This window comes from Saimiri boliviensis, chromosome 21, assembly GCF_048565385.1.
Source record: "Saimiri boliviensis isolate mSaiBol1 chromosome 21, mSaiBol1.pri, whole genome shotgun sequence".
NCBI classification, from domain to species: Eukaryota; Metazoa; Chordata; class Mammalia; order Primates; family Cebidae; genus Saimiri; species Saimiri boliviensis.
Genome location: NC_133469.1, coordinates 25,091,263 through 25,107,056, shown reverse-complemented (window position 1 = coordinate 25,107,056; position 15,794 = coordinate 25,091,263). Strand labels below are relative to the sequence as shown.

The following is a 15,794-nucleotide window of genomic DNA, read 5'->3' as shown; positions in this document are numbered from 1 at the left end:
TTAGTCCTCACGATCCATATCTGATATCTACAGGCTTGTGTGCCCTCTTTTTGCCCTTTTCACGGTGTCCCTAGAAGCCCCGGTAAATCTTCCGGTCACTGACTGTCTGGCTGGCTGTACCTTGGTGGAACTCCAGGACCTCAGCCTCAGTCTTAGACACAGCCCCTTGGTCAGGGGGGCTTTGGATTGAAGGTGCCTTCCTGGGGGCAAGGTACCTCCTGCCCAGCCTAAGAATGGAGTGGAGGCGAAATCTGAACCCTGGCCCATTCACTTCTCAGTTGAAAGACCTCAGGCAGTTCCTTTGTTTTTTGACTTTCAGCCTCAATTTCCTCTTCCCGAAAATTGGCCTTCCCAGCTGTCCTGTGCCTACAGCCAACTTACTCCCAGGTGTCCTTCGACACCGCCTCTTGTGGGCAGCCTTCCCCATTCTCCCCTCCCTTACTGGATTTAGCTACCCTCCCACGTGCTTGGACAGCCTTTAGGCATAATCCCAAATCGCCCCCAGGAATTATTCACATGGCTACCTCTCCCTTCAGACTGTCTTACTCCACCCTGTACCCTGAACGCAGGTACGTGGCCCTGGCATGGACCAGGCATCAGGATTTGTGGACCAACCCATTTCCAATTTACAAGCATCAACCAGCCGGGCGTGGTGGCTCACGCCTGTAATCCCAGCACTTTGGGAGGCTGAGGCAGGAGGATCACATGAAGTCAGGAGTTCAAGACCAGTCTGGCCAACATGGTGAAATCCTGTCCCCCCACAAAAAAAAAAAAAAAAACACGAACCAGCCTGTGAATGAGAAGCACTGGACTGGGGCTCTCGGCAGCCATGCTTCCCCTGGAAAACTGACCTTTCCTGAGCCCTCACTGCATGCTCACCTATTGCTCAGCTCAGCACAATGTACCCAGATTATTTCCCCCTTTTACATAAGGAATAACTCAGATTTGGAAAGGGGAGATTATTTGTCAAGGTCATTTAGCAGGTTGGGGGCAGAGCTGGGGGTCTGAAACCAGGTGTGTCCCTTTGACCAATGCCCTTATCTGTAGGATTCCTTCCCCCACCCTCGGGCAGGGCCTGGGTCTAGGGAGGAGGCCAGAGGGAGAGATAGGAATTCAAATTGGTGGTGCTGGTGGTGGGGGAGGGCGAGGTGCTGGGAGTGGCCAGCACTCAGGGCTTGGGCAACAGGGTGCTCTGCAGAGCCACTGGGTGGGGGGAACAGCAGGGGCAGGCACAGACCTGCTGAGTCAGAGATGCCGCAGGGACTCAAGGGGGAGGTGTTTGGCAGATGGCCGTGGGCTGGGGCCCGGCAAAAGCACCCCAGGGTTGCAGGTCAAGGAGTAAAAGTGAGTGCTGAGGCCCCAACCAGGGCCAGGGGATGTAAGAAAGAAGAGGCCTTGGAGAGGGCAGGGGGCAACATTTTCCAGAAGGAGGGAGTGGTCAGTCTCCACAAGGTCAGGCGAGATAAGCGCTGCTGCACCCAGCCTCCCTTGTGACTGTGACCAGAGGCTGTTGCCCCAGCTCAGGGGCTTCCTAGTGTCTAGGCTAGGAGGGATATGTGCCCCCGCCCCACCGCTTCCCGCCATCTGAGGCCCTACTGGGTCCTGATGATGGAGGAAGGCACCCCCAAAAAAACTAGAAAGCTAGAATTTGGAAATTCCATGCCATTAGGCCTTGGTCCACTCCCACCCTCTTTTTATTATTATTATTATTTATTTTTTGAGACAGAGTCTCACTCTGTCACCCAGGCTGGAGTGCAATGGCGCGATCTCGGCTGACTTCAACCTCTGCCTCCCAGGTTCAAGCAATTCTCCCATCTCAGCCTGCTGGGTAGCTGGGATTACAGGCACGTGCCACCATTCCTGGCTAACTTTTTTTTTTTCTTTCTTTTTTTTTTTTTTTTGAGATGGAGTTTCACTCTTGTTACCCAGGCTGGAGTGCAATGGCCTGATCTCAGCTCACCGCAACCTCCGCCTCCTGGGTTCAGGCAATTCTCCTGCCTCAGCCTCCTGAGTAGCTGGGATTACAGGCATGCGCCACCATGCCCAGCTAATTTTTTTTGTATTTTTAGTAGAGACGGGGTTTCACCATGTTGACTAGGATGGTCTCGATCTCTTTTTTTTTTTTTTTTTTTTTTGGGGACGGAGTTTCACTCTTGTTACCCTGGCTGGAGTGCAATGGCGCGATCTCGGCTCAGCACAACCTCCGCCTCCTGGGTTCAGGCAATTCTCCCGCCTCAGCCTCCTGAGTAGCTGGGATTACAGGCACACGCCACCAGGCCCAGCTAATTTTTGCATTTTTAGTAGAGACGGAGTTTCACCTTGTTGACCAGGATGATCTCGATCTCTTGACCTTGTGATCCACCCGCCTCGGCCTCCCAAAGTGCTGGGATTACAGGCATGAGCCACCGCGCCTGGCAATCTCTCGACCTCGTGATCCACCCACCTGGGCCTCCCAAAGTGCTGGGATAACAAGCTTGAGCCACTGTGACTGGCCTTTTTTTTTTTTTTTTTTTTTTGATACGGAGTTTCGCTCTTGTTACCCAGGCTGGAGTGCAATGGCACGATCTCGGCTCACCGCAACCTCCGCCTCCTGGGTTCAGGCAATTCTCCTGCCTCAGCCTCCTGAGTAGCTGGGATTATAGGCACGCGCCACCATGCCCAGCTAATTTTTTGTATTTTTAGTAGAGACGGGGTTTCACCATGTTGACCAGGATGATCTCGATCTCTTGACCTTGTGATCCACCCGCCTCGGCCTCCCAAAGTGCTGGGATTACAGGCTTGAGCCACCGCGCCCGGCTTTTTTTTTTTTTTTTTTTAAAGAAATAGCCGGGCGCGGTGGCTCACACCTTGTAATCCAAGCACTTTGGAGGCCAAGGTGGGCAGATCACCTGAGGTCAGGAGTTCAAGACCAGCCTGACCAACATGATGAAACCCCATCTGAAAAAAAAATAAAAAATAGGCCGGGCCCGGTGGCTCAAGCCTGTAATCCCAGCACTTTGGGAGGCCGAGGCGGGTAGATCACGAGGTCAAGAGATCAAGACCATCCTGGTCAACATGGTGAAACCCCATCTCTACTAAAAAAATACAAAAAATTAGCTGGGCATGGTGGCACGTGCCTGTAATCCCAGCTACTCAGGAGGCTGAGGCAGGAGAATTGCCTGAACCCAGGAGGCGGAGGTTGCGGTGAGCCGAGATCACACCATTGCACTCCAGCCTGGGTAACAAGAGCGAAACTCTGTCTCAAAAAACAAAAAACAAAAAACAAAAAACAAAAACAAAACAACAACAACAAAAATTCTTCCATCTCAACCTCCTGAGTAGATGGGACTACAGGTGAATTCCACCATGCCCAGTATTTTTAATTTTTTTTTTTTTTTTTTTTTTTTTGAGACAGTATAGCTCATTGCAACTTCCAATTCTCGGAATCAAGCAACTCTCCCACCTCAGCCTCCCAAGTAGCTAGGACTATAGATGAGTGCCACCATGCCTGGCTGATTTTTACGTTTTTCTGTTGAGATGGGATGTCACTATGTTGCCCAAGCTGGTCTCAAAGTCCTGGGCTCAAGCAATCTTCCCACCTTGGCTTCCTAGAGTGCTTGGTATAGGTGCCAGCCACCATGAGTGGCCTCATTTTACTTTTTTTTTTTTTTTTTTTGAGAAGGAGTTTTGCTCTATAGCCCAGGCTGGAGTGCAATGGCATGATTTCAGCTCACTGCAAACTCTGCCTCCCAGGTTCAAGGGATTCTCCTGCCTCAGCTTCCTGAAAAGCTGGGATTACAGGCGTGTGTCACCATACCTAGCTAAATTTCTGTATTTTTAGTAGAGATGGGATTTCACATGTTGGTCAGGCTGGTCTTGAACACCTGAATTTAGGTGATTTGCCCACCTCAGTCTCCCAAAGTGCTGGGATTACTGGTGTGAACCACTGTGTCTGACCTCATTTGACTTTTTTTTTTTTTTTTTTTTTTTTTTTTTTTTTTTTGTGAGACGGAGTTTCGCTCTTGTTACCCAGGCTGGAGTGCAATGGCGCGATCTCGGCTCACCGCAACCTCCGCCTCCTGGGTTCAGGCAATTCTCCTGCCTCAGCCTCCTGAGTAGCTGGGATTACAGGCACGAGCCACCATGCCCAGCTCATTTTTTTGTATTTTTAGTAGAGACGGGGTTTCACCATGTTGACCAGGATGGTCTCGATCTCTTGACCTTGTGATCCACCCGCCTCGGCCTCCCAAAGTGCTGGGATTACAGGCTTGAGCCACCGCGCCCGGCTTTTTTTTTTTTTTTTTTTTGAGGCAGAGTTTTGCTCTTGTTGCCCAGGCTGGAGTGCAATGGCACAATCTCGGCTCACTGCAACCTCTGTCTCCTGGGTTTAAGTGATTCTCCTGCCTTAGCCTCCCCAGTAGCTGGGATTACAGGCATGTGCCACCACGGCCGGCTAATTTTGTATTTTTAGTAGAGATAGGGTTTCTTCATGTTGGTCAGGCTGATCTCGAACTCCCAACCTCAGGTGATCTGCCCACCTCGGCCTCCCAAAGTGCTGGGATTATAGGCTGGATTACACTGTACCTGGCCGGCCACTGCACCCGGCTGACTTTTTTTTTTTTTGAGACGGAGTTTCACTCTTGTTACCCAGGCTGGAGTGCAATGGCGCGATCTCGGCTCACCACAACCTCCGCCTCCTGGGTTCAGGCAATTCTCCTGCCTCAGCCTCCTGAGTATTTTTTTTTTTTTTTTTTTTTTTTTTAAGACGGAGTCTGAAGCCTGTTGCCCAGGCTGGAGTTCAATGGTGAGATCTCGTCTCACTACAACCTCTGCCTCCCAGATTCAAGTGATTCTCGATTCTCCTGCCTCAGCTTCCCAAGTAGCTGGGATTACAGATGCCTACCACCATGCCCGGCTAATTTTTGTATTTTTAGTAGAGATGGGGTTTCACCATGCTGGCCAGGTTGGTCTCGAATGCCCAAGAACCTACCTGGTGCCATGTATAAGCTGGGTACAACAGTGAACAAGACCAAGCCTTCCTGCTCTCATGCCAACTGCTCAGCAGTATTTCAGGGCTGTATCAGGGTGATTAGGCTGGATCACAGGAGACTTCCTGCAAGAGATGATGTCTGAACTGAGAAGTTGTTCATCAGGCACAGGTGAGAGAGGGAAAAGGGTGGCCTGGGCAGGAGGAGCCCTGGTGTGAATGTCCAAAGATGGGAGGAGAAATCACGGTGTATATACGGTATCTTGAGCTTGGGATATGGGGAGGTGAGAGGAGATATTGTATGGGACATACTTATACTAAAGGATTATTGGTTTTTGTTTTTTTGTTTTTTTTTTTTTGAGACAGAGTTTCACTCTTGTTACCCAGGCTGGAGTGCAATGGCGCGATCTTGGCTCACCGCAACCTCCGCCTCCTGGGTTCAGGCAATTCTCCTGCCTCAGCCTTCTGAGTAGCTGGGATTATAGGCACACACCATCATGCCCAGCTAATTTTCTGTATTTTTAGTAGAGACGGGGTTTCACCATGTTGACCAGGATGGTCTTGATCTCTTGACCTCGTGATCCACCCGCCTCGGCCTCCCAAAGTGCTGGGATTACAGGCTTGAGCCACTGCGCCTGGCTTGGTTGTTTATCTGAAATTCAAATTTAACTGGGCATACTGTTAAATGTTAAATCTAGCTGTCATGGTAAGAAGCTGGAATTTACTGTTTGGGGATATTTTGTATATTTGTTTTCTTACTGTTTTTATTGAAAACAGATAATTGTAAAATAACAAATCAGCTCTAATTGACCCTTCCTACATGACACAACTATCATAGTCACCACACCAGGCTCACTAGAGCCTGAGTTCTGTGCTCTGTCTGCTCAACCTGATGTCAGTCAAGTCTCCCAAGGGAGTGGTGCCCGATTCCCAAATGGATGAGGAAAGCAGATCATAGAGGTTAGATCCTGGACTAGACACACAGAGAATTTGGAAGGAGTTAGGACACAAAATGAACCCATTTCTGGCAGGTCCTCCCATCCCTGCCAATCTGTAGCTTTTATATTTCCATATTACCTTCTGCCCAGATCTAACTTTACTGGGTTGCTGCCAGTGAGAACATATTTTTGGAATCTTCCATTTTCTTTTCTTTCCTTTTTTTTTGAGACAGAGTCTTGCTCTGTCACCAGATGCCAGGCTGGAGTGCAGTGGTGCGATCTTGGCTCACTGCAACCCCCACGTCCCAGGTTCAAGCAATTCTCCTGCCTCAGCCTACTGAGTAGCTGGGACTACAGGCACCTGCCACCACGCCAGCTAATTTTTGTATTTTTTTTTTTTTTTTTTTTTTTTTTTTTTTTAGACAGAGTTTCGCTCTTGTTACCCAGACTGGAGTGCAATGGCACAATCTCGGCTCACCACAACCTCTGCCTCCTGGGTTCAGGCAATTCTCCTGCCTCAGCCTCCTGAGTAGCTGGGATTATAGGCACGTGCCACCATGCCCCGCTAATTTTTTATATTTTTAGTAGAGACGGGGTTTCACTATGTTGACCAGGATGGTCTCGATCTCTTGCCCTCGTGATCCACTCGCCTCAGCCTCCCAAAGTGCTGGGATTATAGGCGTGAGCCACCGCACCCAGCCCAATTTTTGTATTTTTTAGTGGAGACAGGGTTTCATCATGTTGGCCAGGATGGTCTGGATCTCTTGGCCTCGTGATCCGCCTGCCTCGGCCTCCCAAAGTGCTGGGATTAAAAGCGTGAGCCACCGCACCTGGCGAAATCTTCTACAGTATTTTCTTTCTATTAATTAATTAATTAATTACTTTAAGACAAGGTCTTGTTCTGTTGTCCAGCATGGGATGCAGTGGCAGGATCTCAACTCACTGCAACCTCTGCCTCCCTAGTCCAAGCAATTCTCCCACCTCAGCCTCCCAAGTAGCTGGGATTACAGGCATGTGACACCACGCCTGGCTAATATTTTAGTAGAGTCAAGGTTTTGTCCTGATCACCAAGCTTGTCTTTCTCTTGACTCAAAATCTGGGTCTCAAGTTATCCGCCTGCCTCAGCACCTCCAAAGTACAGGGATTACAGGTGTGAGCCACTGTACCCAGCCTGAAAATATTTTTTAAATTTTATTTATTTATTTATTTTTTATATAAAGACGGGGTTTCACCATGTTGGTCAGGCTGATCTTGAATTCCCAACCTCAGGTGATCCACTCACCTTGGCCTCCAAAGTGCTTGGATTACAGGTGTGAGCCACCACACCCGGACTTGGTTTTTTTTTTTTAGAGATGGGGTGATCCACCTGCCTTGGCCTCCCAAAGTGCTGGGATTACAGGTGTGAGCTACCATGCCCAGCCTAAAAATATTTTTTAATAGCACCATACTGTAGGCTGGGTTCGGTGGCTCACGCCTGTAATCCCAACACTGTGGGAGGCCAAGGCGGGTGGATCACCCAAGGTTAGGAGTTCAAGACCAGCCTGGCCAACATGGTGAAACCCCATCTCCACTGAAAATACAAAAATTAGCCTGGTGTGGTGGCAGATGCCTGCAATACCAGCTACTCAGGACACTGAGGCAGAATTGCTTGAACCTGAGAGGCCGAGGTTGCAGTGAGGTGAGATCCTGCCACTGCACTCTAGCTTGGGTGACAGGAACGAGAAGAATCCGTCTCGAAAAAAAAAAAAAAAAAGGCACCACACTGTAAATAAACTGAACAGCCATGAGTAAGGAAGTGTTGAGCGGGGCGCGGTGGCTCAAGCCTGTAATCCCAGCACTTTGGGAGGCCGAGGCGGGTGGATCACGAGGTCAAGAGATCGAGACCATCCTGGTCAACATGGTGAAACCCCGTCTCTACTAAAAATACAAAAAAATTAGCTGGGCATGGTGGCGCGTGCCTGTAATCCCAGCTACTCAGAAGGCTGAGGCAGGAGAATTGCCTGAACCCAGGAGGCAGAGGTTGCGGTGAGCTGAGATCGTGCCATTGCACTCCAGCCTGGGTAACAAGAGCGAAACTCCGTCTAAAAACTAAGAAAAATTAAAAAATAAAAAGAAAAAAGAAAAGGAAGTGTTGAATAAATTACAGAAGCTCCAGCCTCTGGAATATTTGTCAGTTTTTATAGAATAAATTATGATCCTTTTGTAGTTCTTAAGCATGATAATTATGTGTTCACCCATTCCTGTGTAAGATGTGCCATACCACCTTCCAACCTTGTTACAACATAGGCCTATTACCCGTCTGACATTAAAAAAAAAAAATGAATTATGGAAATGAACTTGAAAAATGTCTGTGATTTCAAAATAGTAGGATCTTTTCTGTAAGGTGAATAGACACATATTGATGTCAGAGAAGAGAGTCAAACTGTATATGTTACTTTAGAAAGGACTAATTAGGGTGGAGGATTAAGAATTTAACTTAAAAAAATTGCTGGGCATGGTGTCTCATGCCTGTAATCCCAGCACTTTGGGAGACCGAGGTGGGAGAATTGCTTGAGTCTGGGAGTTTGAGACCAGCCTGGGAACATAGCGAGATCCTGTCTCTACAGAAAATAAAAAAATTAGCCAGGTGTGGTGGTGCATACCTGTAGTCACAGCTGGGAATATCATTTGTGCCTAGGAGGTAGAGGCTGCAGTGAGCCATAATCGTGCCACTGCACTCCAGCCTGGGCAACAGAGCTAGGCACTGTCTCAAAAATAAATAAATGAAATAAAATAAAAATAAAATGTGCTTCAGTATCTCTACAATTGTTCCAGTTAGAAATGTTACTTTTATAAAATTAAAATAACACACATGGCTGGGCCTCTAATCCCAGCACTTTGGGAGGCCAAGGCAGGCAGATCACAAGGTCAGGAGATTGAAACCATCCTGGCCAACATGGTGAAACCCTGTCTCTACTAAAAATACAAAAAAAAAAAAAATTAGCTGGGTGTGGTGGCACAGGCCCATAGTCCCAGCTACTCAGGAGGCTGAGGAAGGAGAATTACTTGAACCCAGGAGGCAGATTTTGCAGTGAGTCGAGTTTGTGCCACTGTGTGACAGTGTGAGACTTTGTCTCAAAAAAAAAAAGAAACCACACACACATGCTAAAATATACATGTGTATAAAAAATTTCCCAATATCCAGAGGGAACTTCTGTATATATTTTTTATTTATTTTCTTCAGTTGCTTCTCCATATATCAGTATTTTTGCATGCATCTGAAAAATATAATTTTTGTTTTAAGACAAGGTCTGTCTCTGTTGCCCAGGCTGGACTGTACAGTGGTGCGATTTTGACTCACTGAAACTTCCACCTCGCAGGTTTAAGTAATCCTCCTGCCTCAGTCCCCCAAGTAGCTGGGACTACTATTTTATAACTTTAGCCAGGCAAGGTGGCTATAAGTTATTATATATTATTATTATTTTTTTTTGGAGACGTCATTTTACTCTTGTCACTTAGGCTGGAGTGGAATGGCAGGATCTCGGTTCACTGGAACCTCTGCCTCCCGAGTTCAAGCAATTCTCCTGCCTCAGCCTTCCAGGTAGCTGGGATTACAGGCATGCGCCAACACGCCCAGCCAATTTTGTATTTTCACTAGAAACAGGGTTTTACCATGTTGGTCAGGCTGGTCTCAAACTTCTGACCTCAGGTGATGAACCATCCTCAGCCTCCCAAAGTGCTGGGATTATAGGAGTGAGCCACTGCCCCCTGCCTATTTTTTTTTTTTTTTTTTTTTTGAGACGGGGTTTCGCTCTTGTTACCCAGGCTGGAGTGCAATGGCGCGATCTCGGCTCACCGCAACCTCCGCCTCCCGGGTTCAGGCAATTCTCCTGCCTCAGCCTCCTGAGTAGCTGGGATTACAGGCACGCGCCACCACGCCCAGCTAGTTTTTTTGTATTTTTAGTAGAGACGGGGTTTCACCATGTTGACCACGATGGTCTCGATCTCTCGACCTCGTGATCCACCCGCCTCGGCCTCCCAAAGTGCTGGGATTACAGGCTTGAGCCACTGCGCCCGGCCCTATTTTTTTTTAAATGGTGTCCCACTCTGTTGCCCAGGCCGGAGTGCAGTGCCACCACCTCAGCTCACTGCAACCTCTGCCTCCTGGGTTCAAGCAGAATGGAGTTTTGCCATGTTGGCAAGGCTGGTCTCAAAGTACTGATCTCAAGTGCTCTGCCCGCCTCCGCCTCCCAAAGTCAACTTTGCAGGCATGAACCAATTTGTATATGCTTTTTTTCATTATTATAAATGACACAAGAATATTATGTTTTTTGTTGTTGTTTTTTGAGATGGAGTCTCCCTCTTTTGCCCAGGCTGGAATGCGAAGGCATGACCTTGGCTTACTGCAACTTCCGCCTCCTGGGTTCAAGCGATTCTTGTGTCTCAGCCTACCAAGTAGCTGGGACTACAGGCATTTGCCACCACACCCAGCTACTTTTTGTATTTTTAGTAGAGACAGGAGTTTCACCATGTTGGCCAGAGTGTTGTCCAACTCCTGACCTCAGGCAATTTGCTGGCCTTGGCCTCCCAAAGTGTTGTGTTGGGATTACAGGCATGAGCCACTGAGCCCAGCCACATTAGTTTTCAAATGCAGACAAACCAAGAACTGTGAATGTCTATTGTCTCAGGTGTGCTCCTAGGCACGGGTTACCAGCTTACAGGTACAAACTTACTTATGGGTAGAGAGACAGATAATAAGTACGTAGTCTGTAAACGTGGTTAATTTCCCCAGAACAGAATTCTGGAATACTGGTCTGAGAGAGTATAATTATTTTAAAATATTTTGGGGGCCAGGTGCGTTGGCTTACGCCTGTAATCCCAGCAGTTTGGGAGGCAGGAGGATCGCTTGATCCCAGGAGTTTGAGGCTACACTCCAGCCTGGGGAACAGAGTGAGACTCTGACTCTCAAAACAAACACCACCAAAAAACTTTTGGCTCATACCACCAAACTCACGTCCAGGAATTTTGAGGCGATTTATGTGCTTCCAACAGTATGTAAGAGTGATTACCTCATAACCATAGCAGACCCTACCTGTGTTTGAAGTTTATCATTTTAAACTGATTTTTAATTTGTTTAGTTAAAAACCCAGCCGTGCTAGGCACGATGGCTCACTCCTGTAATCCCAGCACTTTGGGAGGCCGAGGCAGGCGGATCACGAGGTCAAGAGATCAAGACCATCCTAGCCAACTTGGTGAAACCTGGTCTGTACTAAAAATACAGAAATTAGCAGGGCGTGGTGGGCCCGCCTGTAGTCCCAGCTAGCCCGGGAGGCTGAGGGAGGAGAATTGTTTGAACCCGGAGGCGGAGATCACGCCACTGCACTCCAGCCTGGCGACAGAGTGAGACACCATCTCAAAACAAAACCAAAAACCCTGCCTCTTACAGTTTTAATTTATGTATCTTGGGTTAGTAGAATGGTTGACTTTTTTTTTTTCAGTCCTTCCTTCAAATAGTACTCTCCTGTGCTCTATTTGTGGAATACTCCTTTTCTTCTTCAGGGATGCTTGATATCTCCTTTTTTCACAGATGTTTGATATTTCCTTTTTCATCTATTGTGTTCTTACCATTTCTAGGATGTTTCTAGGCTTTCTATTCTATTTCTTGTTCTGTACCACCCTGAAACGCCTGCGGTAGCTTTACAATTTGTTTTGATATCTGTTAGGGCAAGTCTACCCTCATTCCTGCTTTTGTTCCCAAGGGGGGGAAACCATAGCTGTTTTCGGCTATTTTTCCAGGTGAACTTAGAATTTTGTGAAGTCTAAGAAATGTAAGGATGACATTAAACCTATACATCGATTAGGACAGAAAGGTTGCATCATCAGCTTGGCGAAGGGTTACTGAATTGGTTTTTAATCTTGACTGGAGCTGGGGCACAACTTCCCTGTGAGGCAGACCTGGGCTCCTCTTGGACTTGCGCGACCTCGATAGTGGTGTGTTCCTTTGTTTGGTGTTCAAAGTAGAGAGAGGTCCATTAAGTAGCTCCCTAGAGAAGCAGTGGCCTGTCAGGCCAGCCCAGCCTCTGGGACGGCAATCTGCATGGCGGCCGGGAGCCAGGGTCCTGGAGGGTCGGCTCCGGCAGGCGCTTGACCCCTGGGGCCTACGAGGGGCTGCGGCCACCGGAAGGGGCTGGCTGAGCGCAGCGTGCTGGGTCCTCCGCGCCCTCGGAGCAGGTAGGATCCGCAGGGGTGCGCAAGCGGGGGCCCAAGTGGGGTTGGGATTAGAGGAGGGGCGCTCCTTCTCTTTTGCACCCAAACAGCTTGGGTCTCCCCAGGAGCCCAGACCTCCGAGCTTGCAGTCTCACTGCGGGTTGAGCCTTTGAGGCTCGGGCCACCGCAGGGAGCGTCGATCAGGGGTCGCAAAGGGGCCGGGGAGAGGGCGCGCAGGCCGATAGAGGTCCCTAATTCGGGGATCCTAGAGGTCAGGGTCAGGCTAAGAGGGGGTCAGTCAACCCAAGTTTGAGGGGTTGGGCGTCGGCCTGTGGTGGGGGCTAGGGTCCCTGTCCCGGGGACCGGTATGCGGTCCCGGTACTTCGGGGGCGAGGTCGCGGTCCCGCGCTGGGGCTTGAGGTCGGGGTCCGGTTAGGCCTCCGGGGTCTGGGTCCCCGGCTCGTCTTGCGCACCCCTCCCCCACGGCGCCGGACCCTGGCAGCCCGCCCCGCCCAGTGCTCGGACCGCTCATTGGCCCCGGCCCCGCCCCCACAGGCCCCGCCCCTACCAGAGAACCACGCCCCCTCGCTGTCCCTTGGCTCCGCCCCGCCGCTCGCCCATTCAGATGTGGGTCAGGGGTGAGCGGGCGGCGCCGACGTCACAAGCTTCCAAGATGGCGCTGGGCGGGCGGCTGTGAGCGGCGCTCGGGGCGCGCTGGGCGGGGAGCCGAGCCGGGCCGGCGGCAGGCGGACGGGGCGGGCGCGTGCGGCACGAGCCGGGCGCCGAGGACAAGGGGCTGCTGGTAGCGCCGGCCGGCCGGCTGGCGGAGCGCCGCCGCCGACGCATACGAGGTGAGGGGCTGCCGCGGGGGGCAGGGGGCGCAGGGCGCGGGCGGGGGCCTCGGGCCGGGCGCGTCCTCGGGGAGAGGGGCGTGGGCGCGCGCGCGCTCGGGCGACTTGGGACTGCTCGCGTGGGGGCGCGCGCGCGTCTGGCGGGCCTGGGCGGGGGCGCACGCGGGACCCTTGGCAGGCCTGGGCTTTGTGGGCCAGATGCCCCGAGGGGCGCGGGCTGTGGGACACCCGGGGCACAAAGCCCACGGGGCCGCGCCAGGCCCAGGGCGCTGGTCTGCGGAGCGGGGGTCGGCGGGCGAGCGGGCGCCGGCTCTTTGTGCCTTTTCATTAGCAATCTAATCCTAACAGCGTCGGGCGAGCTGCGCTGCCTGACAGGCGGGAGGGCTCCCATTATGCAAACGGCCCTGCGCCCGCGGTCGCCCCCTCGCTGGAGCATTTTGCGATTTCCAGAATTGCGGTCCTGCACCGTCTGCGGTCTCCTCGTGCCTCCTCCCCGCGGGAAGACTGGCCACGGCAGGGGCAGGGACAGGGACAGGGGCAGGGGCAGGGGCAGGGGCAGGGGCGGGCCTGGAGGGGCCGCTCCCAGAGGGCCAGGCTCTGCGGCTGGTGGGCTCGCTGCCCTGCCCCCAGACCTCTCCTGTAGGCAGCCGCTTGGCAGGAAGAGAGATGGGCTTGGGGGAGGGGGTCGGCTGGCAGGGGGAAGGGACCGGCTGGCTGAGGGAGGGGGCTGAGGGGCCCCAGCTTGTCACTCTCTGTTTATCTTCCAAGATGGTTCATATTCACACAGGCCTGGGTGTGTGCGTGGTGAGGGGAATGCCTCTCCCTGGGGGGCAGTGACTTGCGAGGAGGAGGGAATGAGGCCAGATAATGCTCCCAAAGGCCCCACCCAGAGCGGCCTGGGACTGCCTGGGTAAGGGAGCCCAGTGCTGAGCCGGATGGGTTGGAGTGGTGTTAAAGTTATTTATTCATGTCTAATATCCCCTGCACCCCTAGTCTTTTCTAGTAGGTATTGCCAAGCACATCTGGAAAGCTATGTTCCCGATCCCCCACTCTCCCAAAGGCTGGAGGGGTATAACCCTGGGAGGCCACCCCTCTGACATATGTGCTGGGGGGAGGGGCAGAGCCTTGCCCATAGGAATCCTGTGGCGGTGGGTTGTTGACTGATGTGGGGATTGCTGTGTTTCTTGTGCTGTGGGGAGAGCTCAGGTAATGGAGGGGCCTTGGGAGCCCCTAGGCTGAACTTGGGGCTGTCATCTAAGGATCCAGGATGGAGGGATGGAGCTGGGTCACCCAAACCTAAGATCTTTCTGGTTCTAGCATTTATTGCTTCCTGGCTCCTGGCTTTGCTGCTTTTCCTCCATTCTCATCTGCCAGTGTCTGGACTCCCTGGGCCTTCAAGCAGACATTTTCAGGAGCGCAGGCCATGTGGTTGGTCTGGAGCCGTGTGGCAAAGAGAGTGTGCATGCTCGGTGGAGCAGGGTTGCTGGAGTAGTAGGTAGTCTGAAAAAAAAAAAAAGCAGATGAGCTGGCCTCTGGAGACAAAGCTGTGTGGCGAGACTGCTGGTTTAGTGGGCTCTGAACACTAAGAATGGGGCTGGGAGGCTGATGGATACTTGGGGGCTGAACTTCGTCCCATGGCCCAGGATTGTTGCCTGGAAGTGAACCTTCCGTCTTATGCCGTTGAAATTGTGACGGTCTCTAGGTCCCACAGGACAAGCAATAGACTTGGAAGGCTGGGAAGAGGCTCCCCAGCTGCCTGCCTTGGGAGGTCAGAGCTCACAGGTGGGTCTGCAGGCCAGTGTCCGGTAGGGTAGTGAGTGGAGGTTGTAGAGTGCATGTGGCCCTCTGGCCAGTTGGCTCTGAGTGCTACTGTGTGCCCAGCAACCTCTCCCTGCGGTATTTTTCTGCCAGTTGTTGGAACTTGTAGATTAGTCATTGAGCTTTTAGGACCGATTCCTGAAAAGAAAAATCTCCCTCAGGTTGCTGGCTCTGTGTAGAGGAAGAAGCAGCCCGAGGGAATCAGCCTTTTAATTAAAGTAAAACCGAAATGATTGTCGAAGTTGCTGTAAGGAGAAGAGAATGCACAGGTGGGGCAGGGGTGATGAGTCCTGATGCATCCTGTTGTGCTGCATGATACCTGCTCTGGGGACAGGTAGGCACGATCCCATCCTCGGTCCTCGGTCTTGGCCAGCAGCCCAGCCTTCTCCACAAGCTGCAGTCCTGGATTAATCCTCACGTAGTGTTTTCTTTCCATAGATCAGATTTCTCATTTTGTTAATAAGCGCAGCCTCCCGTCCACTTGAAGTCAGCTGTTGTGGACAAGGAGCAACAGGGTTTTGCATTATTGAGCTGATAGCCTGCTGCCTTCCTCAAGTCCTTATTGTTTGCAGGGTCAGATCTGATGGGGTGGGTGAGGGAGTGCCATTTAATCAGCAGCTAGCCCCTGGAGAAGAGCTGGCGGGGCAGTTCTGGAGAGTGAGAGCTGTGAGAAAGGAATAAAGTTCAGTTTACTCAGGGGACCTGTGGTTTCTAACCTTATTGCTTGGCTTGTTGGTGTTGAGCAGTCAGCCCCACCCCATACTTTGTCTTGCCCACTGCCCCCAGTACCTGATCCCTGAGAGAGCGGGGCGCTTCTTCCTGGGCTGCTCTTGCTGGCATGGGAGGCAGCTTTCACCACAGGAAGAAAGAACAAGTAAGGTTCCTCCCTTCTTGGCTCCTCTGAGGCTGGCTGAGGAGGGACCCCTGTGGGGCAGTGAGAGAGGAACTGGACTTGGTCACAAAGTCTGTAGTGCAGTGCTGGCTCTGCCATTTACTCTCGTCATGACCTTGGGTAGTGATTGACTCTCCTGCCTC

At 51.4% G+C, this 15,794-nt stretch overlaps 1 protein-coding gene and 1 pseudogene across 2 annotated transcripts in view; both read left to right on the top strand.

The window, feature by feature from the left end:
- Nucleotides 1–8,098: 8,098 nt before the first annotated feature.
- On the top strand, nucleotides 8,099–8,209 carry LOC120361101 (small nucleolar RNA U13; annotated as a pseudogene).
- Nucleotides 8,210–12,750: 4,541 nt separating this feature from the next.
- The window catches only part of HIC2 (HIC ZBTB transcriptional repressor 2), a 32,598-nt gene continuing 29,554 nt past the window's right edge, over nucleotides 12,751–15,794 (top strand). Inside the window, exon 1 of one of the 2 annotated variants that reach the window (XM_039462510.2) lies at nucleotides 12,751–12,941. The gene's annotated coding sequence lies outside the window, so the exon portion shown is untranslated. The remainder of the gene's footprint in view (nucleotides 12,942–15,794) is intronic. The other variant, XM_039462509.2, reaches the window with a different exon arrangement.